General features: G+C 41.6%; 1 long non-coding RNA gene across 10 annotated transcripts; it reads left to right on the forward strand.

Moving 5' to 3' along the window:
- LOC115353576 lies at window positions 1-24,389 on the forward strand. Of its 10 annotated transcripts, none has more exons than XR_003927609.2 (6): window positions 1-318; window positions 1,453-1,547; window positions 8,446-8,585; window positions 13,564-13,703; window positions 19,508-19,682; window positions 24,154-24,389. It is a non-coding gene; the product is annotated as an uncharacterized LOC115353576 (long non-coding RNA). The 10 variants fall into 10 exon arrangements; XR_003927613.1 differs by having other exon boundaries at window positions 24,221-24,261; XR_003927611.1 differs by having other exon boundaries at window positions 19,508-20,315; window positions 24,221-24,248.
- Window positions 24,390-25,852: the final 1,463 nt, after the last annotated feature.

Below are 25,852 nucleotides of genomic sequence, written 5' to 3' on the forward strand. Positions count from 1 at the left end.
TGATTTGGAGTAAAGTAACCTGGTTTGTAGTTTTGCTACCATCATTGCCAAGCCTGTAAAGCGCTGGCTGCTCTCAACACCACCCCAACCCAAAGCTGCGGTCACTCACCCTATTGCATGTAGTACAAGAACTAGCAGCGGATGTCGCAATTAAAACGCTGGATATCAGCGCTAACGAGACAGTGACAATCCTAGCGCTGATGAGTGCTGAGGGAGCAGCAAGGCGCAGCCTGGAAACAGCCCCGAGCACCTTCGTTACAGGGGTTTCGGAACGGAGCAGAGCTACCGCCAGGGCCCAGTGCGATATCAAGCCTGATGGTAGGATCGTTCAATGTTATTTTACTTAAAAGCTAAGCAGGATGGTAGCTGATGATAAAATTGCTAGTCATACGTGCATTCACTCAGCCATGAATTTAAAGGGAGTCGAATGGATAAATCCTCATCCATTCAAAGCAAATGAAAGGAAGGATATCCGATTCTTGTCAAATGGTCCGAGTTCCGTATTTCAGTGAAAATTTTCATGCAAAAACATACCGGATTTTTGGCCTTCTTTGGGGCTTCTGGGCTGGAGATATTGTCGCTTTTGATTATCAAAAATTGTAATAATAGAAGAGTTGTCAGCCGTGAGGATGGGACAGCAGTGGTTAAACACGGACTGGTGACAGAATTTCATCTCATAATATGAAGTCTAATTAGCATTAATATATTCTTTGAGCTAAATTGGACTCAGTGTTTTGCATGCGTAAGTACAGGAAAATATCACTTAATAGCTTCACAGACAAATGATGCTGTGTAAGACCTGTGTCCCTGCTACAGGCAGAAGCGGCAGCTCCGGTCGGGGTTTGCGGCCCCTCTCCCGAGGCGGGGAGGTGAACAGAGGTGGGGGGGCCCAGGGGGGTGGTGGGGACCTGAGGATGCGGAGGCGAACCCCGGATGCCTTATGGATCTGCGCTTTTTAAATAGCAGAGATGGCTGAACACAGACATCTCGCACAAATTATTTCTACCTTTGACAGAATCAAGTGAGCCAAAAAGACTATACCTGAGGCTGGTTTTTAGAGATGCTTTGCTCAGAATATATAATAAAAATACAGGATATGTTGTGATAGTCTTCATATTATCCCTATTCTATATGCATTTTAGATGTCAGAAAACAATGATCTTATCTGTTTGTTGCAATGAGTTTAATATATACCACGTGATTAATATAATATAATGCTTGTAAAGTGTTTTGAAAATGTAAAGTGCAATTTCTAAGGGCTGTTATTGTAATGGATGGCTTAATTTTTTCATAAAAGATATATGGCAGACAGTTATAAAGCAATATCGTGAAAGACAAGGAGCACTTATTAATTTGATGGTAACAAATAAATAATGGATAGCCATTGTTGGAAGCTTTTGCTTCTTTGGGTAGTGTTATTTGTTCCTTAATTTATTACTTCTTTTTTCCCAGGATGTATGTGGCTCTTTGCAGGCCTGAGTGGGATGGATTACAGCAGAGGGAGATGGGGACGAGGTGGAAGAGGAGGCTGAAGACCACCACCACTGGTATGAATATTTGGTTAGTCAAAGAGGAATGTGTCAGCTCTTTACATTCATTTTTAGGGTTTCCCTGTGCTGTTTGGTCCCTGTACTTGGGAAGGAAAAACAATACTGGACCAGCCCTGATGCAGCAGGAGAGCCTGTCGGTGGGGTGGGTGTTTTGGGAGGAGGGAAAGGGCGGGCAACGTGCCAGGCGTGGGCGGGCGGGAGTTTCCCATAAATCCTTTTAGGGGGCATTGGCGGGGAGAGGTGGGGGAGACATGACTTAAGAGTCAGATTCTTACGTAAAATACAGGCAAACCTGAGAGGAAACCATGATTTTTGTGCTGCGGAGTTCTTCTTTGGGCATTTATTTTTACAAAGGAACAAACTCTTCCCCCATTAAATCAGCCGGGTGAATTTCAAGGTGTTTTAAACTGTATCCTTCTTTTCAGTCCCTTATTAGTGAAACTTTTTTTTTTTTTAGTTTGTTTGCTTGCTTTTGTTCTTTCAGCAGGAAGTTATTCTGTCACAAAGTTAGTCCTTACTCTTCGTGAGTGCTCTTTAGTCACCAACCCCTCCGCATGGCTTGGCCGTGAAGTTGCTCTCCTGTAATCCGAGGATCTTTGCAAATCCCCGCTGAGCATCGCTCCGTATCCCTCAGCCGGGGAGCCGCATTTCTTAAAGATTCATTTTACTTCTGATAAAACCCCAAAGACCTGCTCTTGCACTCTTGAATCAATAACACACCCTCCCATTTACCGAGCGCAGTAAGCCCAGCCGAGCGGTGAGTTGCCGCTGCTGTTTCAGTTTAGGTATCGGTCTGTCTGTCTCGGACTGGGCAGTTGTCAGCTCATCCGAGACGTGCTTTGGGAGCCATCAGTTGTTTTTTTCCACCTTTTGCATCACAGCTCTGCTGCCGCTGCTGTTGCCTGCTCTTGCAGCGCTGTGCCCTGGCACGAGGCTACAAGTAGAGTGAAGTTTTTTGGCGCGTAGGGCTGCTCGCCCGCCTGAGCCCGCGGCTGCAGTGGGCTGTCGGGCAGCGGTCGCAGCACGCTGTGCTGCTGTGCTGGAGGCCAGCATCCTCCCCGGGCCACGGCCGTGCCTGGAAACTGCGCTGGAGGTGGCCCTAAGCGGTATTCCCGTGGAGTTGGGAGAGACTGGTGTCGTCTTGATGTAAACTGGATGTGTATAGGTGTATTTTGCGTCAGGGAAAAATATTCTGGCAGGGAGGAGGGGAGTAGCTTTCACTCCTGGAGCAAAGGGAGCACTGCCAGAGGCTCGCCTGCCTGGGAAAACCGTTCTCGGTGCAGCCTCAGGACACGAGTAAGTGCCCACAGAAACCAGAGGGCATCTCGCAGGCCATTAACATTGTGCTTAACATTCGGGGGTCAGTCGGAATTGCTGACAAACTCAAGTAGGAGGCAACTGAAAGTCAAGCTAAAAGCCGTTAAGGGGAAATGCAAAAATATTTCTTCCAATTGTTTGGGACCTAATGTGGTTGAACTGAATTTTAAGTCCTTCTAGAGGGTGACCTTCCTCTTCCAAAGTAAACTTTTCCCTTTCTTCCCAATAGTGTTCTTGTTCTGCTGTGAAAACCAAAGCATTTTCATTTAAGGGTCTGTGGGGACTTTTAGAGTAACCCAGTTGTGTTAGACGTTCATGCTTAAAAAATTTTCAAATGTTCCTGTTCTTAAAACTGATAACTTATTAATTATCTGATAGAAGGAAATCCATTGTTAAATAACCCTCAGGCACAAGTTTACAATGCTTTTAAATTCAAAGAGAAACTATTTCTTCTGTCATTTCCCAGGGCTTGTAATCTATGTTCCACTAATTAACACACTGTTTGAATTATACATTAGCTCTTATTCTTGCTACTATATAGCACAGTGACTGATCTGCACTTCAGCTTTTTCCCTTTTAGCCATCAGCCCCTGGGAATCAGGCTGAGGTTTTTATATGGTACCACAATGGTCCAGCTGGGGTGATAGCCCCTCTGTCTTAACTGTTTTCAGCTCCATTTGAACAACTGGAGCAAAAGGAGTATTTTTGTGCTGTGGACTTTTTTCTCTTTTTTCCCCTGTTTTCTGTTTTGTTTTGTTTTCTCTTAGGCTAAAAAGCAGCCTGTTAGTAGTAGACCTCTAGGGGTAGGATGGTTTGTGCTGTTCTCTGGCTGTAGTTAAGGAAAACTTCAAGTCAGAGCCGAAAAGAGTCTAACAAATCTGATAAACATAGACCTGAGAAGGGAATTAGCAAAGGGGAAGAGGGGTGTCTGTGCCTATCCTGCAAGGCAGATGCCCGCTAACCCAGCAGCAATTGCTTCCAGAGTTTTAATGGTCTCGTCACCCTTCCGCAGGCACCACATACCCCACACCTCTTGCAGGTAACACTGTCTACCCCCAGCAGTCCCCTCCAGAAATAAAACCTGGGCAGCAGCAGACTGTGTGTCAAAGGTATGTGGTAACTCTTAGCCCCGCAGACAAGTGTCAAAAAACCTGACAAATATTAACCAGGGCTTCAGAAGAGCTTAAAGCTGTTTGATCTTTCTTCTGCTGGCTTACAGTCTGGTTTATATTTGGACCATTAGCATGTTTCCCCTTCACAAAAGAAATATCCCTGTTAGTGTAATAACATCTGATTTATAAATACTTGCATTTTGGGGTTCAAGTGTACATGTATCACATACACATCCATGTCTGCACATGTGTAGTGCTTGAAGAGCTCTACCTATATGAATATATATGCATGTGTGAATATACCATTCCAGCCTGTACTAATATATTTTGGTGCTTTTTTTAAAAATCCAGAAACCATTTATTTGTAACCAGAAAAAGAAATTGCATACAGAGACTTTTTTCCATAGTTACATTTGTACATACATGCATACACATAGCAAATGAATATTTGTGAAGTGGTAAAGTATTCTTAATTTTGAATTATGTGAAACAGACTCATCTTTACTTTTATTGATTTGTCAAAATTTGTGTTCTTTCATATTTTCTGCTGACTACCAGGGTTTTTTAATTGCTTTTAAAGCTAAAAATGGAGCCTCTGCTAGTGTTTTTCAATCAACTGAATATGGAAAAGAGACATTACATTTGCTGAAATCCAAAACATTTTCATAATGTATCTCATACATCTTCTTAATGGTGCCAGGAAGTTGTGCCAACAATTTCAACCGGTGTAAGATTTTCTCCAGACCTTCAGTAACTTTTGTTCTCTGAATTCCTCGTAGCCCCAGTGCAGAGCAGCAGGCAAGTGCTCTGCTTGCTTTTTTATGTGTGTTCTGGCAAATCTTCTCATCTGAAGCTCTCTTCTGAGCAGAACCCCTTTGTCATGTTCTCCCTTCTCTTGAATATAATAATTTCAGATTATTTTCTTTTCAGACACTTTTTGTTCCCTCTTCTAAGCCTTATCAACAGCATGGCTTGGATTCTTTAATTTTACAGATCATTATAAGTGATATTAAAAAAACTAGACTCAACATGGGTAAGCGCAAAAATCTCAGTATGATTTTGTGTTACGAAGGTGTAGCCTGCATAAAACATGTGAGAACATCATATTAGTTATTTGCCATATTGGGGTCTAAAGTGTCAGTATTTTTGTGTTACAACAGGACAGATATACTTACTGAATCAATGGCTGCCTCTTTCTTAAAGCTTTAGCTCAGGTCCATACCAGAAAACGGAGCAGTTAACTTCATCTACTTGACTTCTTGCTGTATGGATTCTCCAATGTCTGATAATGTGACTGAGCTCACCCGACAGGCTTTCCACTAGTCCATTAACTAATTCAAATCTGTTCCCTCCACCACATTGCCAATTTGCATGAAATTAATGGGATTTAGTAACTTTGAGGTTTTTTTCACTGAAATTGGCGAACATTGAAAAGATACAAAGAGGCAGGAAATTATACACAAATGAGACAGACGAGATTGTGTCAGCTCCACTTCCATAGGAAATCAGGCATGTAATCTGTAAAATTTGCTTTCTTGTAATATAAGAGCCATTGCTGTTACAACTCCTAATGAGAAAATGCAATCCCCTTTTCTCATCCTACTTGCCTTCACTCATTAGAAGGTCAGCTGAGTTTCTGTCATAGCCAAAGAGTCTAAATAAGTAGGCTTCCGCAGGACTGACATCTTGTCCTTGAAATTAAAATACATATAGGATATTTTTTTCACTTCCTTTAGGAAGCAGATTTATCTTGTTCATAGCAATAACACAGGGCTCAACCCCACCATCACTGTAAATATGAGTGTCCCTTACTCTTGTGAATATTATGTTGTGCAGTTGGGCTTTAATTTTTCTCATGTCCTTGTAAAGCCGTTCCATACCTCATAATATCAGTCCTATTTCTGGATCACTCACATATTTCTTCCCAAATGCTACTTTGAAGAAAACTGCTTCTGGTCATGAACTTTTCCTTTTGGGATGTGATGAAGGGCTGTGACGTGGGACCTGGTTCTGCATTTGTTGTGAAAGAAAAAGCAGCACACAATAGGCAAGGTTGTCACCCTGCACGAATATCTGAAGTCACCTAAACCTCCGACACATCGATGTAAACCACAATTACTGGTATGCAACAGGATCTTTTTGGTGGAAAACATGGCTTTAAGAGGCTGTATGTACTAAAGAACATTTTCTGTCTGGAACAGGACTATATCCCTGGCAAACAATGGGGCAAACTTCTGGTAGGTTTATAACTGCATACAGGTAAAAAATTGTCTGATGCAAAAAACTTCCAGTTCAGCAACCAAAAGGGATCGATAATTCACCAGATAACTGATGTAAGCCGGAGTCAGTTAATGGTTTTCAGTAGCAACAAAATAGTCCCTATATTACCAACAGGAGAGATAACTTTAGAGTTGTTATGAATTAATCCAGTTCTTAAACTATCAGTTTTGCTTATTTGTTTTCATCAGATAAGATATTTCTTCACAGTCTCACAAATCTCACCCACCTTTTTGTCATCTTGATTTGTTCTTAATAGCTCAGATTTTGGCAAACTTTCAAAAGCCCTTGCACTAACTCTACCTACCAAGGCGTGCCTGATTCACAGGCACCTGCATCTTGTGTCTGCTGGATCTGTATGTGCAAAGAACTGAGATTCCAAAGTTAAACTGTTAACCAGTTTCCGTAATAAGGCTTAGCATAAAAGTGAGGAATCGATGAAATATAGCTCTGGTTTTGCACCATAGTTTATCTAGAATCTGATCTGGGATTAAATTGCAGAAATACAAGTAAATTAATATTATCTATATTGAAAGTGCAATATCATTATTTAGGGACTGACTAATATGTCTCATTGTTTTTATTCGCTAGGAAAAAAAAAATCTGCCATTTCTGCTGCTCTTTCTGTTGGTGTTACCACAATAAATTCTGCATATCATAGTTTGCACTTACTGTTCTTTTTTAATTTACTCTAGCACCTAAAGACTTCCAATTGAAAAACTCAGTTGTATATCTGAATAGCACATGCTGGCACTAATGCCGTGGTGCAATAATACAAACTTTCACTAGTCCAAGCGGTGTTACAGCTTCAGTGTTTTGGTGTGCAAGGTGCTATTGTGTGTTCAGAACATTACAGTTAGTTTTTATACACATATTAGAGAGATGTGTTTCTAAATCAACATCACATACCAAATAATTTGAAGTATTTATCTACTTTTTGTGTGTAATTGCTTATTTTACTATAACAGACATCATTGTCATCAAATAATAATCTCAGTTTTAAGGCTAGTAGGTTCGCATATTATGTCAAAAGCTGACTTATTTATACACCATGTCAACTTCATTCTCACAGTGGAGTTCCCTTTAGATAATGGATTCACTTAAGAGATTGGAAAAAGCATAATTATAGCTCATTCCACGCTGTCTTGTATATGGAGAGTGAAAATGAAATCTGGAGTAAGAACATTATAAGCAAGAAGATATATATCTTCTAAGATAACAGTTACTAAGCAATATTATTCTTCCCTTTTGTAAAACACTAATTCCTGCAAGTATCTTTCTGTTGAGGGTCAAAGAATAATTTCTAGTTAATCAGAATCCCCTGCTAATTACTTGTTATTTATTTGTTACTACCAGATTTTTCTTCTTCTCTCTAACACCAAGCAGATTTTTGTGTTGTGATCCCCTATATCAGCTGGAGCTAATTTAGACAATTTTATAGATGCATCTCCCATCTACTCCTGTTTGGTGAAACTTGCATCCGCCTTTCTGTTTTCCATAATCAAAAATCCTGTTCCCAAATAACTAATTATAGGAGGTGATGTATGAAGAGGATATCTTGATCAGGTATTTGCTGATGGTTCCATTTGGCATCAAATAGTCCATGGCCTGGGTCATAACATAGCCTCACATTACAAAAAACCCCTCTGCCATTTCTTTGAATGTTACTATTGCTTTTGAGTACCTCATTTCTAAAAAAATAGGAGTGAACTCAATTTGCCTAAAACAGAAAATGGGGATGCAGCCCTATTATGACACAAATTATCTTTGCAATGCAGGGCACCAGAGCAAGAGCTGATCTCCCATTTCAAATTATTTTGCATAAAAGATAAACATTTTGTTACAAACATATACTTTTTTGCAAGAGAACCTTCACATGTGTCTCTTTAGCATGTGGTTTCTCCCACAGGCGACTGTTTCTTCACCCCCTTATCCCTTTGATGGAGAGGCTATTTGTCACATTCACTGGGGTGGCTCTGATTTTCAGAAGGCTTCAGGGACTTGCACAGTTCCAGTCCTTCACATTTATAATGAGAAATCTTTTCAACAGAAATCTGATAGTGCAGAGCAGACTTTTAACTTGCTGTGATGATTGAGGACAGAAAAGGATATGAAACCTGTTCTACTTCGTGTATTAACTGTCAGTTTTCCTGTAAAATGTGTTCTCTGGTCCAATTTCACTTTGACAGATCAACTCCCATGGACCTGTTTTACCAATACATGAACTATGTGAAGCAACTTCTTTTTGTATGGAAAAATGAGTCTACCACAACCAACACTTACAACACCAGCTTACATTTCTGGGGAAAAATAAGCCTGTCTGCAGTAGGTAAGGTTTTCTCTGTCCAGACTTTTCTCACACTTCAGCAAGGAAGATATCATTTGTGGCATATTTTAGCTTATTATCACCCAAGTTAGCTCCATCAGTCACAGTGGTTAACCGTGAAGTACAGGTGAATCCTACAGAGCTGATGGAAATTATACTAAAAACTAGTACTTTGGATTATAAATGTTTTGAATTTCTGTGTATTTGCCTAAATTAAATGTTCCTTTAATTATCCAAATAATTATAAGTGTGCTTTCTGTTATGAGGGATTTTCTTTAACCAGAACTAAGCTTGGCTGCAAATGGTTTGAGGTCCTGTTAAACCAACTGGCAGAGCAGATTGTGCTTTATTATTTGATGAAGTGCAAAAAAAGAGCCCTCTCCTCACTGCTTGTAGGATTAGTTAGTACCTACATTACGTTATTTTCACAGTATTTTTTCTCACCTGAATTTGATTAACAATCTTCTATTTGCAAGAAGCTCTCTTGCCTTCTCCAGTGTTGGTTATCCAGAGAGAGTATTCACACTGGACGCTCAGTTTTATCTACACCTGGACATGTCAGGTGCTCCTTGTTTGCCTTGTCCTGTTTTTGCAGCTTTAATTTTTGCCTTCATCCTAGCTGCATATAACTTGAGAAAATTCCTTTTCCTTTTCTTCTTTCATTTTTCCCGTGTTTGTGCAAAAATGTGTATCGACTTGAGCTACACATTCTGGTCTTTGCAAACCCATTGTTTGCTTATTCTCTTCATTTAAGCTTTCACACAACTTCCATGTTCTTTATTTGGGTTCTTTGGATGTTGAGAGTCGCAGAAGACATACCTGAACCACTCACCACCTTCTCTTCTGTTTCTGATTTCCCCCTGCCTTAGTGAAGTGTTTGGGAAGACCAAATGGTCTTATTTTCAGTTGTGCCCAGTTCTGACTGCTGGTGTCCTGTGGTCATTAGATTATGCAGAGCCAGTGCATATCCTTCTTCTGTCCTCCAGTTGCCTGGCTTTTGGTGTGTTGGATGGCAATGTACCAATATAGTAGCACAGCACTCTATTAAGTCTGTGTCAATTAGTTATCGAAGCATTTTGCTATAGCTAATATTTTTTTTCCTTAGCCGTTAATGTAGGTGGCAGCAAGATGATGTTAAGTATGTGGTATAGGTAGGCTTGCAGCAGGAGTCCTCTTGCAACCTTTTAGGGTTAGGCTACAGTCCCTGTTAAGCAGTTTGACAGATACAAGCTAGTGACAGCTCTCCAAGGTGATAATCATCTTATCTGGTTTACCAACTCCTGCAGCTCAAAGATGAGTGGGCTTATCTTTCAAATAACTAAGTCCGATCAATTAGTATTCATTAATATTCAACATCAACATTAAATATCCATACATTACCAAAGGGGGGATTGTGCTTGCAGCACTCACATCCTCACTTTTTCCAAAACTATGATCTCAGAATTGCTTATATTTGTATGCCACTTGTTTATAGCACTTGAAACATTTAACTGCACTGCTGCAGGTCTCTCCCACCCCCTGCCTTGATTTGATGGTTTTAAGTCAGGTCCTGACAAGCTTTCAAAGACAGTTTTACAAACTGTACCTAGCACATAGACTGTGCTTCATCAGCCTCAGCAGAACATGTGTCTTGTATATGATCAAATGCAAAACCAGAAATTGCAGTAGTTCGCTGCTAGCTGCTTTCCATACCACAGCCTAGTATGAATACAAACCGTTCTGGGAGTAAGTTCATGGTTAGGTAACTCACCCCATGTACAGTGTGGTCTGGACATGCATTGTACTAGATGACTGAAAAATTAAATTTGGCCCGTGCTTGTCGTGTTCTTCCCTACCCCTCTGGTCAGATGGACTCCACCTAATCATACTTAAACAAATCTTGCTCTTGCCATCATTTCCATGGACTAGGAATGGATGAATATCTATCTTATTTGATGCACTTTAAAGAAATTTAAACAAACATCTCTCGAGTATGGTCCAAGGATGCGTGATTCTCGGTATGGTGGGTTGATAGCCTTTTTGCCTGACAATTCTATAATTCTACCAAAATCCTAAGTCCTGAACTAAACACCAAAACCTGTTTTTAAAGGAATCTGTCATCGCTTGCTCCTCAAGAGGTAGGTTTCTGCATAGTCTTATTACCATGGTTAACAAGAGGAGAAAACCACATAAAATAAATGAATTGCCTCATCTTTCCCTATTATCCATTAAGATATAGGATCTATTTCCTCTCCATTAAGATTCCAGTAATTTTAGTAATGTAAGTCAAAAGAGACTTTAATTTCTGAAATGGGGTTTCGATAGTTGCAATAGAAGAGATTGGAACCTGAATAATTTTGCCTTCAGGTTAAAAAAAAAAGAAGCTTCTTTTTGTTTATTAGATAACAGAGTAACAAACCCTGTGGTGATGTGTTAAAACCAGAACATGTTTAGACTGAGGTGCTGAGATAACTTCATTTCTGACAATTGATAAGATAGTTAAAAGTGTCAAGTTGTTTTGACTCCTAGTTCCTGAGATTTGCTGGAAGGTCAAGAGAGGTGACATTATGGCCCATAATGGTGATGTGATGTAAAGGTAAACTAAATAGTGGTTAGCTATCAGAATAGGGTATCCTGATGTGTACTAGAGGACTCATATCATACGAGGTGTTAACTGCTACATGAATTAAATAACTCAGGGATTGCTATGTGATACATTGCAGCTGAGAAAACTGTATTGTTTGATTTCCGATTCCTCAGTAAAGAAAGTCATTGTGCTGACAAAGAATTATCTCCTTCCGCAAGGTTTAAGTTTAAAATCACAACCACTTTACACCTGCTGTAAATTTTTATGAGTTGGGGCATAGCCTTTTTATTTTAGTTGTACTGGAAAAAGAAATTGTCACCTAAAAGTTGTTTTTCCAGACATCATTTATTTATTTTACCTACCACCTAATTATCAGTAACAAGCTTCTTTTTTCCTAAAACAAGGTTTCTAGCCAAGAAGGTGTGCTCACGTAACTTTCCACTTTTGTGAGTACTGTAAAATGATCAAATATCAATATATAATAGAAGCTTTGTGTAGGCTATTAGGGTATTTTTTTTTTTTTAATGACTTTAAAACCAAGCCATGACAGACCAGTTACCCTGACAGAGTCAGGTGTTGTTCTCAAAGAATGGGCATGGTCCTCAATTTATCTTTCACATTTTTATGTCAATCAATGTAAAGAAATGAAAGCACTTTATATCCTTCTGGTTGAAAAGCAGGGTAGAAGCTAATCTTTTTTCAGGTTATAGTTACTGGAAGATGAAGTGATGAGTTGGTGAATAAGAATTCAGAACAAATTCATTGGAAGTCATGCTTTCTGTAGACACTGGCAGGTAGTAGCCAAATTATGATGAGCTATGAGAAAAAATAGATTAAGTAGATTTTGAGTCATATCCTGAACTGTGACTCAGGTGTTGGTGTTTAGTCAGATAACAATTCTTGCAACCCAACACAAAGTCCAGAAGACCATAGTGAAGACAAGTAAGTTGTCATTCTCCTTTATATTACTAGGGTATACATATGCATCCAGACCCATGTCTTTTATTGACACATGAGGTTAAAGGACAGGCAACTAGGCTGTCTGGGTTCAATCTGACGTTGTATATAGAATATATATAAAAAATACCCAGGGAAAATTTAGTTGGAAAAGCTTGTCACATAAATAGGTCATTTCATGGCCAGTAAGCTGGATTTAATTTATTTCACTTTTAAATATCCATATCTACAGTTAAATCTGTCTTTTATCAAAGCAAGTGATAGATCGCAGAGAAACTTGAGAGCTAACAATTGTTACCAAAGAGCAAAGAAGAAATTAGCCCTGTACAGTAATATGTCTAAGAGCAAAGAGAGACAGCTCTGGCCATCCTGGCCCTAGGCAGCCGGTTGGTAGCTGTAAAAGTGCATGAAGAAAGGATCTGGATCCCTGAGAGTGGGTGGGTTAGGGATACACTACGTAACAGAAATGGAAGAAAGCCTCCTTTAACTGAGGAGAATTCTGTTCTCTTTGCTTGCTCGTCCCTGCTAATCAGCTGAGAGGGTGATAAAATCATAACTGTTAGGTTAGGATGTGCTTGGGCTGAGTGATGTGGTCTGATAAGCCATTTGGGAACTGGGGTGGTGCATTACATACTTGTGAGTTCACTGGGAGCCCAATAATTTTTTACTGCAGAAATGCTGTAATATAAATAAATTTATGTTTAACCAGTGGAATGTAGTTCCCCAAATGCACTGTGGAATATATGACCAGAGAGAAATAAATATTTAAGTGACATCATCTATGTTGTAAAAGAATAGGTGACTGGAGTGATTCTTTGGCACTCTCCCAAAGATGATACATTTAAAATCTGACAGATATATTGCCCTGCTAGGTCAAGAAAGTTGCAAATTGGAGGGATGACAAGCTGCCTAGGTTTTCTCTACAAAAGTATTGTTTCAAAGGTTGGTGATCAAGAGTGCTACCTTTATCTCCTGACTTTCTGTGGTAAATTCAGAGCTAATGGCCAGAACTTGAGGCCTTGCAAAACAAAAGTGGTAACTGGCTTCTGTAATTGCAGTCTAGTCTGAGGGAGACAAGCAAAGTGGTCTGGGTTTAATTATTTAAAAATCCTAACATGTTTTTTTTACTACCTACTTCACAGCTTTTTTTCTTAGATAAAATACCTGTAAAACTCCCTGCATGTGAATAGCAGTCATGGTTATTTTTGTAGCAATCACACAGTTCTTAATCTCTAGCACAAGACCAAGGATGCTGTGTGGAGAGCAGGGTACAATAATGCACTTAATAAGTTGCCAATTATCTAATTAGGAAATGTAAAAATGGGTGGAAATTTAGAGAATCTAGGGGCAGTTGGCATTTACCTACGAGTAGTTATTTGTGGAGGGAAGTCATGTTGCACGTGTTTCTTGGCACAATAAATGTCCTTGTGCACTCTCAGATAAAATTATTCATTTCAGAGAAGAACAAAGCAAAGGTCAACAGAAAGGAGCTGGTGAATCAACATGAGCAAGGATCTCCCTCACCTTGAATCATCTGAAAACCATGGAACTGCCTCAGTGGTACCAATGGAGAAAGGCAACGCTCCTCTGCACGTGAGGTCCTCCCACCCTCAGGCAAACAGACAAACTAGCTTCTGGTGACACTTGAGCCTCCCCTCCGACTCAGGGAAGCCCAGACAGCTATCTTTGACTAGAAACAACCTTTTAGAGAGCTACCTTCAATGGGAAAAAAGCCCACTCATACCTTTTGACAATTCAAGGTGGCTGAGGGAAATCCCATTATGTATATGTCGATAGCTTCTTTCTTTACAAGACACAGTTGTGTAATGATTTGCTGCTCTCCTGAGCTTTAATTTCTCTACCTATATCTGACGTATGCTGAAAACTAGCATTTTGCACCTACACATAGGTAGCCAGAAAGCCATTAAACATTACTCAGGCAATAGTGAGCCTGCTGACAGGCGGCCACACTGAGACAGCTGAATTAGCACAGCCAAGAAGCCTTCGAGCTTCCTTCATAGCATGGATGAACTCCAATGTCCTTACCATAATTGGGAAGAACAACAACAACAACAAAAAAATGGAGGTCAGCTGAAAACCTTAAATATACACCTATCTAGATTGTTTCTTACATGGAAAGGTCTCAGTGAAACAAATGAGGTCGAAAGAAATTTTGACACATTTTTGAAGGACAATGGAAATCATCCTAAAAGCCTGGAGAAGTCAATAGATATTGACTTAGATTATTGTAACATTAAATCAATATTTAATATCCATGCATTGATGTTTTTAAGTAACGTGCATAGAGGATTTCCCTTCTTTCCTGAGTATTCATTTCACACTCTAGCAGAACTTAAAGGCTCTGAACAGGACAGGACTCATTATATGGATATTTATAAACTATTTAAAAAGGTGTAGAAAGACTATAATTTTCTAATACCTTTTCTAGGACATTTTTTGTGTGTGTTTTATCCTAAAACTATTTTGTTGCTTTTTAGCAGAAAGGGGCTGGAAGCACATTTATAATCAAATTTCTCCAGTTTCGTTGTTAAAACCCTTGAAATAGCTTCCTTTGTTTGCTTGTCCTGCTCCCCTGGATTCCAGAAACAGAGGACTAGTCCTCTATTGCATTAAAAAAGTCATGATTCATAGAGACTTTTAGAGAAAACTGTTGCTGACCCCAAATAATTGCAAACAATGGTTCACGTGTTTAAACACTTAAATCAGGCTATTGCCTTTTTTTCTTTTTTTTTTTCCCCTAAATAAATGAAATGTCAGAATTACTGGGTGAGGGTTTCAAAGTTCCCATGTCAAAGCTTTTTATTTCCTTTTTATACTGGGTTTTCACATTTGGAGGGAGAGGTGGGAATATGTGTTTGTGTTTCTGCATTTCATATTTCATTATTTGCTTCTGGGATTAGTTGAAGATGTGAGGTTTTTCCTATGATTTTGCAATAAGGTGGGTATTTACAGCTCTTTATGTGTTTTAAAATTGCAATGGAGGTAAAAAAACAGACAGGAAACTTCCCACAAAATTAAGGAAAATAAGGAAAGTATGAACCACTCCCTGGGAAAAAGAATAATATGAGATGAAGAAGCCAAGACAGGAAAATAATTGAGATAAAGAAGCCAAGATAGGTAAATAATAGCGGTGCTCAGTATGGCCAGTGTTTTGCTGTGGGAAGGTACTGCTTCTTTATGCACAGACTCAGGAGTGCACAGTGGTGAGGATGCTGCCCTCCTTCTATCTGAGAAATGAATAGTTTGTGTGCCTGCCTTCCCTGAGGATTTTTGTCTTCTTTAAAGTTGCCCGTCTCCTGGGGCCTGGCTGCAGTCAGGAGATGTTTGCGCTTGAAAATCCTGGATTGCGTTGTTTACTAAGTTTTCTCTTCAGAAGTGACTTTTACCACTTTTTCCTCTTTGTTCCTCCTCAAGTAGACATCCAACTGGTTTGCCATTTGCCCGCTGTGTTGACCTGCAGGTGCTGTTTTCCAGCTCTAAGAGAAACAAAACTGCTTGGTTTCTGCGGCGCGTGCCATTGGAGGCTATGCAATTTTTATTTTTATTTCCTAGTGTGATCTGCCTTAGACGGCTTTTTCTGGTGGCGAGGGCTCTGCATCCTCCTTGCTGGTACAAACGTGCACCTACCCTCATGCAGCTCTTCATCCGCACGAGTGCACCCACAGCAAAGCCACAAACACAGAGAAGCAACAGGATATTTCATAGGCACAAATTACGCTGGCAGAGGATGCTTTCCCAAATTTCCCACCCTGCCCACTGTTAAAATCAACAAGCTCTTTCTTATTATTTCAAAACAGTGGCTACCCCAGGAGGGAGTGTGCTAAAACTTTCACACTACTAATTCTGATTAAAAGCTAGAGCCCATTTCTTAGAGCTTTGCAAGCAGAACAGCTAAGTGATACAGAAAAGGGAATAAAAATACTATCATCTCTTCTTCTGATTCCCCAAGCCAAGTTTTTGTTACCATTGTGTCTGAGCTCTAGACTTCTTCTGGCTTGCAGATGCAAAAAAGCAAAGTTTTAGTTACTTCTTATATCCCCGAGAGGAGCAATGCTCAGTTCCACAGCAGTGACGGGAGCTCTGGCTGCCCTGGCTGGGAAGGACCATGTCGCAGCTGCCAGGAGGTGACAGGTTTTTCCTGCTGAAATTCACCCTCATCAGAAGGCTGTCACATCACCAGCTTTTAAGCTTTAAGCAGAACATATTTCTTTGGACAGGGTTTCCCCATATAACCTTGACAGCTGGCTGACCATCTCCTGTGCTTTCAGAAAGTCTTATGCAACACATATACCGTGACTTGCAGGAGAACAACTCTTTTTTTCTTTGGTCATTAAATATAAAAACACTGCTTAGATGTGATGGTGATAAAAGCCTTTAGAAGAACCAACGCATTCTCCCTGGTGACTTTTTGGGCTGATTTTTCTGTTATTTATACTGTTCCACTCCCTATCCAAATCATGTTGTCTGGCTTCTTCCAAGCTATTTCATCAGAAATAAGCATAAAAAAATTCGTGACAAATGCTGCAATCAGTTGTTATGGGAAAACCAGTGAATTTTAAGAAGAGTTGATTGTTTTACACACTAAAAGAAGCATGACATTCAACTCCTTGTCCTTTGAACATATATAAAGACACCACAAAGAATATTTTAATACCACCATAAGTAAAAATGCATCCATCAATTTTATATGAGAAAAGAAAATTCTTAAGTGTAAGCCAAAAATAAGAAAAGCCATGTGTCATGCGGAGGACAAATGAGATAGTGGATATGAGGAAGAAGGAAGCAGTTGTGAAAACACATCCTTTCCCTTTTGTGTTACATGTGGGAGGTGAAATCGTACCACCTTTCTAGATGCACATGCCAATTGCATCTGCTACTGAATGTCTCTTTACATCTGTAGGGTCAGTCTCTGAAAGTTACTGGCACCTTTCCTTCTCTTTTCTTTAAAAAAGGAAAGACATAAGCAGCTACGTTTGCATTTCTCATTAGTGAGACGATCTCCGTGCTCAGAGGTGTTGGGGCAGGGCAGCTGCTCTGCTCCCGCTGCGTCAAGACCCTCGGAGACCCTTGCAGTAGCAATCACCTCACGTTGCTTTCTCCCAAGCTGACGCCAGCAGTTTTGGGTAATGCTTTTCCTGCTTGAAATGGTTGTATATGTGTGTGGACAGAGCGGTGGGGTCAGCACAGCCAGCCGGAGCTGGGCAAGGGCTGGAGCGGAGCTGGCCACTGGAGCTGTCCTTCTGCGGGGCTCCACTCGACCCTGAACATTGCAGGGGGCAAAGCCACATCCACCAAGCCCCGTGGAGAGGAAAATGAGTGTGCGAAGCTGTAGGACCACACCTGGCAAAAATGTGGCCTGGAGATATCCAAGTGGAAGCAATGAGAGAGCCAGAGGACAGGGACAGGAAAAAAAAATAGCGCATTTTTTTAAACAATGTGGGAGACAGTTAAGACACACAGCAACACACATTCATACCACTCAAGCCCCACAGCTGCTCCCCATTTCTCATACGTCCTTACTCTTAGCCTGAGTTTTGCTTATTCTGGGGCTAGATTGGCTTTCCTCCCCCTTGCTTTGCATTTCACACGAACCTGCTTGAATTAAAACCTGCATATCAGGTTGGAGGCAGGCAGAAAGGAATCACTCTTCCTTTCAGACAGGTCTTTTCTGCAAGCTGTTTCCCCCTCCCTTTCCTCCACCAAGTGTCTGCTTGGGGTGCACCCCTCCACCGTGCGGGAAGCCCCACGTCCCGGTGCCGTGCCCTGCTGCCCCGGCCCCCGGCAGCGTGCCTCGAAGCCGCCCTGAGTGCTCGGCATCCTACTCACTCTCAACTCACATTTCTTTCAGGAAGCTCAGCCTTGCTTTTTTTCTTCTTCTAATTAATGTCAGAAATATTTTATTGTCATGCTCGCTTTATCCCAGCATTCCTCTAATTAGCTCGCCGAGTTATTCGGTGTGCGTTTGAGGTTGTTCAGTGTTAATGAGCCTGTCAGTCACAGTCTTCAAAGACTCGTAGCTTCAGAGAAGCTGGAGATGGAAAGGACCTATTAGAGATGGTTAGTTCCTGTCTCAGAAAGCAAAAGTCCTCCAGGCTTAGTTAACCACTTGTAAAATTTGCAATGTTTCTTTTGGGCTTTGAGGGTGGCATATGTGTGTTTTCAGCTCGGTAGTTTGACCAAGGCAAATTTTGCATACTGAAATGAAAAGTTACCGCCATGTGTCAAAAGCACATGGAAAGATTATGCCTGAGTTGCAAATACTGTGCTCTGCATTCAGGTCTTATCATCACAGCATACCTATGCTGAAACTGTATTTTATATAAATAAAATCCTTCCTGAGCTTGCTAAGGTAGGGACAGTACAGAAGCTAATGAATTCTCTAAAATGCACATGGGGTTTCTGGAAACCAGCCACACTAGACCTAGGAGGAGGTTACACCTGGCCTTTTAGCAGGACCTGAGCTACCTCTTCAGTTTAGAGCTACTTCATGCATATCTCCTGAGCTGGACTCATCCTGTAAGCGGCTGCTGCAGACTTTCACTGAGCCACGGCTCCTCAGAGCTACCTTTCGCTTGCCCAACAAACCTTTCTCGTTTTATTTAATATAACGTTTCAGAGACTCTAGCCATTTGAATGGCAGCTGCATGGTTTCTGTGCACTGATGTGTCTGCTGCAGAAGGGGCCTCATTCTGTCGCTGCTCCGTCCATCCGCAGTGCAGAGATCCAGCCTTTTGTGCGGGGAACCGATCTCTCTGTCTGCTAAATATGTCGCTCCACTGGCTGAGCTGATTTGGCAAGATCGGACTACAATAATCAGAGCTAAAATTTGGCACTAGCGTGTCATGACAAGGGCCTATTTCCATAGGGACTCACGCACAGCAGTTGATTTAACTGCATAGATATTTCCCTCAAATTGCAAGTGTCCCTTGCTTTTCTCATCTCCTTCTGCCCCTGCATCGGCACCATATTCGTGACAAATGAGAAAAGCAGTTGCAAGGTCTTTATAGAGACTTACGTAAGTGGGCTTTTTATTTGGGAGCTACTCAGGGTCACTGCTGTGACTGGGGCAAAAGCTGCAAAGCTCTGGGGAGTGCAGCAAGGTCTCAGCTCCAGCCCCCGCTGCCACCCAGAGGAGCTGCAGGGAGTGGGGTCCTTGGCTTGCCCTGCAGGTCCGGTTGCTGATGTTTCATTGCCTCAATGGCATCGGTGCCCACCAAAGTTTCCGAGGAACCATACCAGAAAAGCCTACAAGACTCTTCGTCTTGCCGCTGAAGTCCACAGCCCGTCCTCAAGTGGTTGCAATGCCATCAGGGACCCCTGCTCATGAAAGGCTGTTTTTTCTCGTCCAGCCCACCCAGACCTACCTACACTGTTTCCACAGGGCTGTTTGGCTGCCAGGTCCTTCGGACTGCGGTTCTTGCAGACACTGGGAGGACACAGCGCTGAAAGGCGTCTCGGGGACAGGATCCTCCCAGCCTGAAGGGCTCCCAACAGCTCTCAACTTCCCGGCAGCAGCACAAGCCCACGACTTCCCACCCGGCCCACGCCAGGCAGAGGTCAGCTGCTTCTCTTCCTTTTGGCAGTCACGTCTCCTCCGTCTCATACCTACAGACCAGCCTCCCCTCTGCAGGCTAAACAACCCCAATTCACTTGATATTTCCTCATAAGCCGTACCTTCCCCCTTCCGCCAACCATTTTATTTGCTCTCTTCAGCACCAAAAATTGGTCACAGAAATCCAGAGCTGACCTTCCCACAGCCGAGACAAGCAGACAACTCCCTGCGTTGTTTGCAGGCTATCTTCCTATGGAGGAATGGTGTTTGCCCCCTTTCCTTTCAAAACCACGCAATTTCTGCCCCATATTCAACTGGTGACTGTAATCCAACCCATCTTCTACCAAACTGTCTTTTTGGAGTGGGACGTTTATTCTGAAGTAATCTCAGTAAACCCATGACAGTTGATACACCTGGCTTTCTTCTAAGTGCTTGCCAAAAACTAATTTGTTGCAGGATCTTTCTGGGACCTGAAGGCTGGGCATCACCTGGCTCTTCCTTGCCCTCTCACACAGGCTCAGCAGCATCCGTTTCTTTCCCAGCCTCCCAGGAGCTCCCGCCTTCCGCAGCTTCCCACAGCTCTGTGCTTGCTGCAGCTGCGATACACCCTGAGGTGCATCTTGCCCCTTTGTCATGGGTATGAAATTATTAGCCAATTGATTGCAGTTAACCTTTTTACTAAGGGAAGCAAAAAAACCATTTAACGTGGATGCAAGCAAAAGGCATTAAGCATAATCAGTTAATAGCTTTCCCTCTCTACTGATAATGGATTACACATTACCTGTTTGTCTCCTTATTACTGGTGTTCCTACAGAAGCTAACAAGAAGTCATGCTATGACCAGAGATAGAAGGTATCTCACTTTGAGCCTTTCTTTTCCTGATTTCCCTATGCTTTAGAGTTGCACTCAGCAATCTTTTCTCACTTGTCTTTCTCTGTGCCCCCTTGAGCTCGGGTCAATGAAGATCTTGGTAATTAGCTAAGCTAACCTCTTTCTAAACTTCTTATTCCTCCTCCTCTCTGGGACAGTCGGCAGTTGTGCTCTTAAGAGTATTTCCTTAAAGAAACAGCCATCTATTCCATTTCCAACTTGATTGCCTCCCCTGAGATCTTACTATCAGTTGCCTAATTCCATCATGGCATTGTCCCTTGCATCCTGTCCGCTCCTTGGCTGAAAACAAAGATGAAGAGAATCTCCCCTCCCATAACTGCCTTTTCTATTAAAAATAGGTCCCGCATATTCCACCGCTTTCCCAGAGACAATCTGTGCTTTACTCAGTCAATCTCTTTGGGATTGGCTACATTCTATCTCTTCATAGGTTAAAGCTCATAGCTTTTTATCCTTGTGTACTGGTTTTAGCAGAGATATTCATACGTACGATGGTTTGGATTTGTGATGAAAACGGTGTTGTTAACACAGCAATGTTTTAGCTATTGCTGAGCACTGCTTACACCGCGTAAAGGCCTTTTCTGTTTCCCACACTGCCCTGCCGGCGTGCAGGCTGGGGGTGTGCAAAACATTGGGAAGCAACACAGCCGGGACAGCTGATCCCAACTGAGCAAAGGGATACCCTGTACCATATGGAGTTATGCTCAGCAATAAAACTGGGTGGCGTGGGGGGGAAGGGGGAGGTTGGCCAGGGCTGCCATTGCTCGGGAACTAGCTGGGCATCGGTTGGTTGGTGGTGAGCAACTGGGGGGTTTTTGCATCACTTGTTCTTCTTGGCTTTGGTTTTTTTTCTCTTTTTGTTTTTGGGGGTTTGTTTAATTATTAAACTGCCTTTGGCTTTGTTTTTTTTCTCTGTTTTTGGGGGTTTGTTTAATTATTAAACTGTCTTTGTCTCAGCCTATGAGTTTTTGCACTCTTACCCTTCTAATTCACTGCCCCGTCCCACTGGGTGGGGGAGTGAGTGAGTGGCTGTGTGGTCCTTAGCTGCCTACCAGGGTTAAACCATGACACCTTACCAACCAATTTCTCATTCATCTCATGCCTTGCTGCTGAACCTTTAGTTTTCTCATGTGTCCAAGTCACACATGATTAGATGTAATTAGTCCTAAAAATTTCATGCTCAAGCAATGAATCCAATTGGAAGCAGCAGCATGACTGTGATTGAAGTGCTTGTTTAATGTATCATGAGCAAGTTCGCAGACAGTCATGGCCTGTCTCCATAGATAGATACGGACAGGACCTCTTCTTTGCAGTTGATGTGACAGGGTTATTCAATCTCCAGCGCTGGCTCACCACTTGGAAAAGTGCTTGGGAGGGGCATGCTCAAGCCTTTCTGCACCTTTCAGTATCTTCATGCCCTCACAGAGGAGTGTGCTTGTGTAGCTATGGACCCTTTGGTGTAGGGTGCAGCTGTCAATGAAGAAGAGGAAAACAAGGTTCTCTTTTCATGTCTGCTGAAAGTGTCCAGGTACAACTGTAGTCTCTGCAATCCCTCCCGGCAGACCTGAAGGACAAGACATTTCAGAGACACAGAAGAAAAACACAGACCTTAGGTCCTGCCTTTGGCATGGCAGCAACGAGACTGTCCCTCTTGCAGCAGAAAGGCTCAGCTTTGTAGATCCCAGATACCAAAGCGAAGCTTCAGACTTCCTCTGCTAAGTCTCAGTAGGTGTTGGTTGGCCACATATTATCAACTACCTGTTCAGTGGCTCACAGGAGAGCTGTCCCAATTCACAAGTGTCCTTGGTTAACAGATGAGGAAGGCCTTCTCTGGAACATCTATGTTTTTGCTAGATGTGTAGCAAGTATAACAGTCATCTGGGCTATGATATTTTTCTTGTGATAACAACAAATTTTATGCAGGGCCAGCAGGACACAGTCAGCAGTAAACACAAACAGCAATAGGAACTAAAGCACAGACCAATATTAGAAAAGTAAGTGATTGGCTGTAACATCTTGGCTTTCTCATCCTGCACTCAGGTTCTTAGTTTATTTAGAGAATTACTTGTCCTTATGCCTTTTTTTTTTTTTTTTTTTTTGAGGATAAGGAGGGGGAGAGAGAGAGATAAGAAGCAACAAGGTGATTGCAATTCATAAAAAGTGACCTTTGCATGACCTTGACCATTAAATCTTACCAACAGACCTTAGAAGAGCCTACTCAAAGATGACAGCAACTCTGTTTTCTATTATAGCATTTAACCTTTCTTATTAAGTAGCCCAGCAGCAAGAACATCAAAACCTAATTTTTATAAATATGGACTGGAAAAGAGAATCACTGAGAGCTGTTCAGACTGTTTTTTCACATTTATATTCAGAGAAACATTGTGGGGATGTTGGAATGAGCTGTGGTTTTGCTTCGTTGATGTAAGCTGGGTGCACCACTAAAGCCGTGTTTCAGCTTTAGCATTAGCTGCAACAGTAGTGTTTCAGCTCACTGGATGCCTACTCCCACGTGAATACTGAAGGATGAATGACCTGAGCCATTAGAAGGCAATAAACTCGTTTCCAGTAATTCTACACGCTGCTGTAAAACAATCCAGCATCCGTATCAGTGCATTAGCTGGGGCTGCAGGAGGGGGCTTTAGGGGCGGGTGGTGAGAGGAGGGAGCTGGGGAGGAGGACGGGAGCTGCGGCTGAAGCCTCGGATACTGCTTGCTTCCTGCTCCACCACAGACTCCCTGTGTCATCTCTGACAGGTTACTTAAGCAGTTTGTGCTTCAGTTCGCTGCTGGAAATACAGATAATGTGATTTCTCTGAATTGCAGGAGGGAGTTTTGTGGCTAATTAAATGGAGGCATGTGAGAGGCTCTCAGATATTGCAATACCAAGGTCACTATTAGTACCTTTCAGAGAATGACTGATGTAGCAAATATGGTGAACAATAATGCCTGCAAACAATAAAATACTGAGTCTCTTTGCAATTAGGACGCTGTCCACCAATTGTTCTCTCTGTGCTGTGAAGCTTCCTGGCCTAAGTCCCTTCTCCATGCAGTACGTGAGCAGATAACATTATTCCCAAGTGGAAGAAATCTTATGCATTTGAAAAGAAAAAATCCACTGGGAGTGGTTCCTTCAAAGTCTTATTCACCACTTCAATCCTCTCTTTGAGCTCAGAGTGAACCAACAACATATAAGCTGTAAATTCGGAAGTTCACAGAGAACCACTTATCTGGTCCATATTATAATGTAGCTACAGAATTTGGAAAGGATTCATTAAAAAATTAATAATACTCTTTAACACATTTCAATTCCCCTTAATTCCTGCTGTGCTACTATACTTCTTTTAACTTTCTTACACTTCTAACAAATGCACAAAGCTAAGTTCTGTTGTTGCCTCATTCAGTTGGGATTTGATGAATTCCTACACTCTCTTGGGTATTTGAAATGTGACTGGATGAAATTGGAGTGAATTTAATCCTCTTGGGGATGGGTATGCTAGTCACAACATTCCTATAGATTATCTAACACTGTTTTGTTTTTCTTTTACACTTCTATAGCTAAATAAAATGTCTCTAATGCCTCTCTAGATACTGATCAGCCTCCCGATATCCCATTCCTCCAGAAGTGAGTACTTTTCTAAATACCTCTTTCTAGGAGGAGGATGAGGAGGAGACATCAACAGGAGGGAAGAGCAGGAGGAGGAGAAGGCAACAGGAGGCAAGAGTAGAAGGAAGAGCAGGAGGAGTTTGAAGAAAAAGAGGAGGAACTGGATGAGCAAGAGATTGGAAAAGAGGAACAGGGGGAAGAACATGGGAAGGTGAAAGATAAGAAAAATAACAAAGATGAACAAAATCAGGAGGAATTGTTTAGCAAAAGAATTGAAGAAATAAAAGCTGGAAGAAAAAGAAGAAGAGGAGGAGGAAAAGAGGGAAAAAGGAATAGGAGAAGGAACAGGAGGAAGAAGAACCGAAAGACTGGGAGAAGTGGTTGGCCTTGATGATCTTAAAGGTCTTTTCCAACCTAAATGATTCTATGATTCTATTCTGTGATTCCTAATTGATGATGAAACTTTAAGCCCTGTCCCTCCTCTCATTCACATGCCTTCTTGTTGGCAGCTGCTCATGTGCATGAGAACAAAAAAACTCCAAAGCATTGGCTCAGCAAAAATGTGTGTATCTCCTGACAGTTCTCTCTGGTAGCAGTCTGTAGAATATGCACAGGAATAAAAGATCTCTTTGTCTTCATCTGACGACCTTTAATCATTCATAGCCTTTCAAAAGAACTGCTTCTTTCATAATGCCAAGAAAGGTAATGAATGAAACAACTACTAAACTGAAAGAGAAAAAGAAAGCTTCTTCAGTAATGACTTCTTTTGCACATCCATCTTCTGGACAATAAATGGTCTGGAGTGGGGACCATGTTGCTGCTGAATTTTTTATGAGACTGCAGCTGTGTCATAAGGATATGTCCAACAATTAGAATAATTTCTCATTATTTTGGCCATAAATGCTTCCCAACTCATCAGTATTTTTTTTTTTTTAATTACAAAATTCACCTGCCCTTCTTACCGAGAGCTTCATACCCTTGATTTTCAAGAGCTACTTTTTTTCCCAAACGGTTATCAATTATTCTTCCAACTCTCAACATCGCACTGAAGCCTCCCACATTTGCCGGAGCCCACAACTGGTGGCCAACTCCCATCCTCTGCAGTGACCATAATAAACATACTTGTGTGTGCTTTCCCTTCTGCTCTGAAGATTATATAACCTACACATACTGTGGACAAAGAACTGTTCTTGTCCTTGTCCCAGTCATGCAAATCCAGAGCAGCTCATAGAAAACAAAACAACACTCTTTCACACCAGTGCAATAAAGCACTCCAGTGTAATAATTTGACCCACTTTCTTTTTGTACGGTACACAAGAGAAATGCGAAATGCATGCAGTCTGCTGGTGCAAAGTTTCCAGAATTTGCATGCATTACAAAGACATAGTTAATGATCATAGTGCCCGTGTGGAGAAAGAAAAGGAAACAAAAGATTCAGCAGTATAAAAATGGGTGGGGAAAAAAGAAGCGTAAGAGTGTGTGTGGGGGAAATCTGTTTCTTAGTATTTCTCTGTACAAGTGTATCAAATACCCTTTTTGCTAAAATTAGCTGATCAAAATCACAAGAAATTTCAGTGGCAAAATCCCTGGTTTCAGTGTCACTGAGTGAAATCCTGCAGACCACAAATGCAAGCACTGGTATCAATGCTGCAGGTAGCCCCCAGAAGCAGAGCGCACCGC

Source organism: Aquila chrysaetos, chromosome 19 (assembly GCF_900496995.4).
Source record: "Aquila chrysaetos chrysaetos chromosome 19, bAquChr1.4, whole genome shotgun sequence".
Lineage (NCBI taxonomy): Eukaryota > Metazoa > Chordata > Aves > Accipitriformes > Accipitridae > Aquila > Aquila chrysaetos.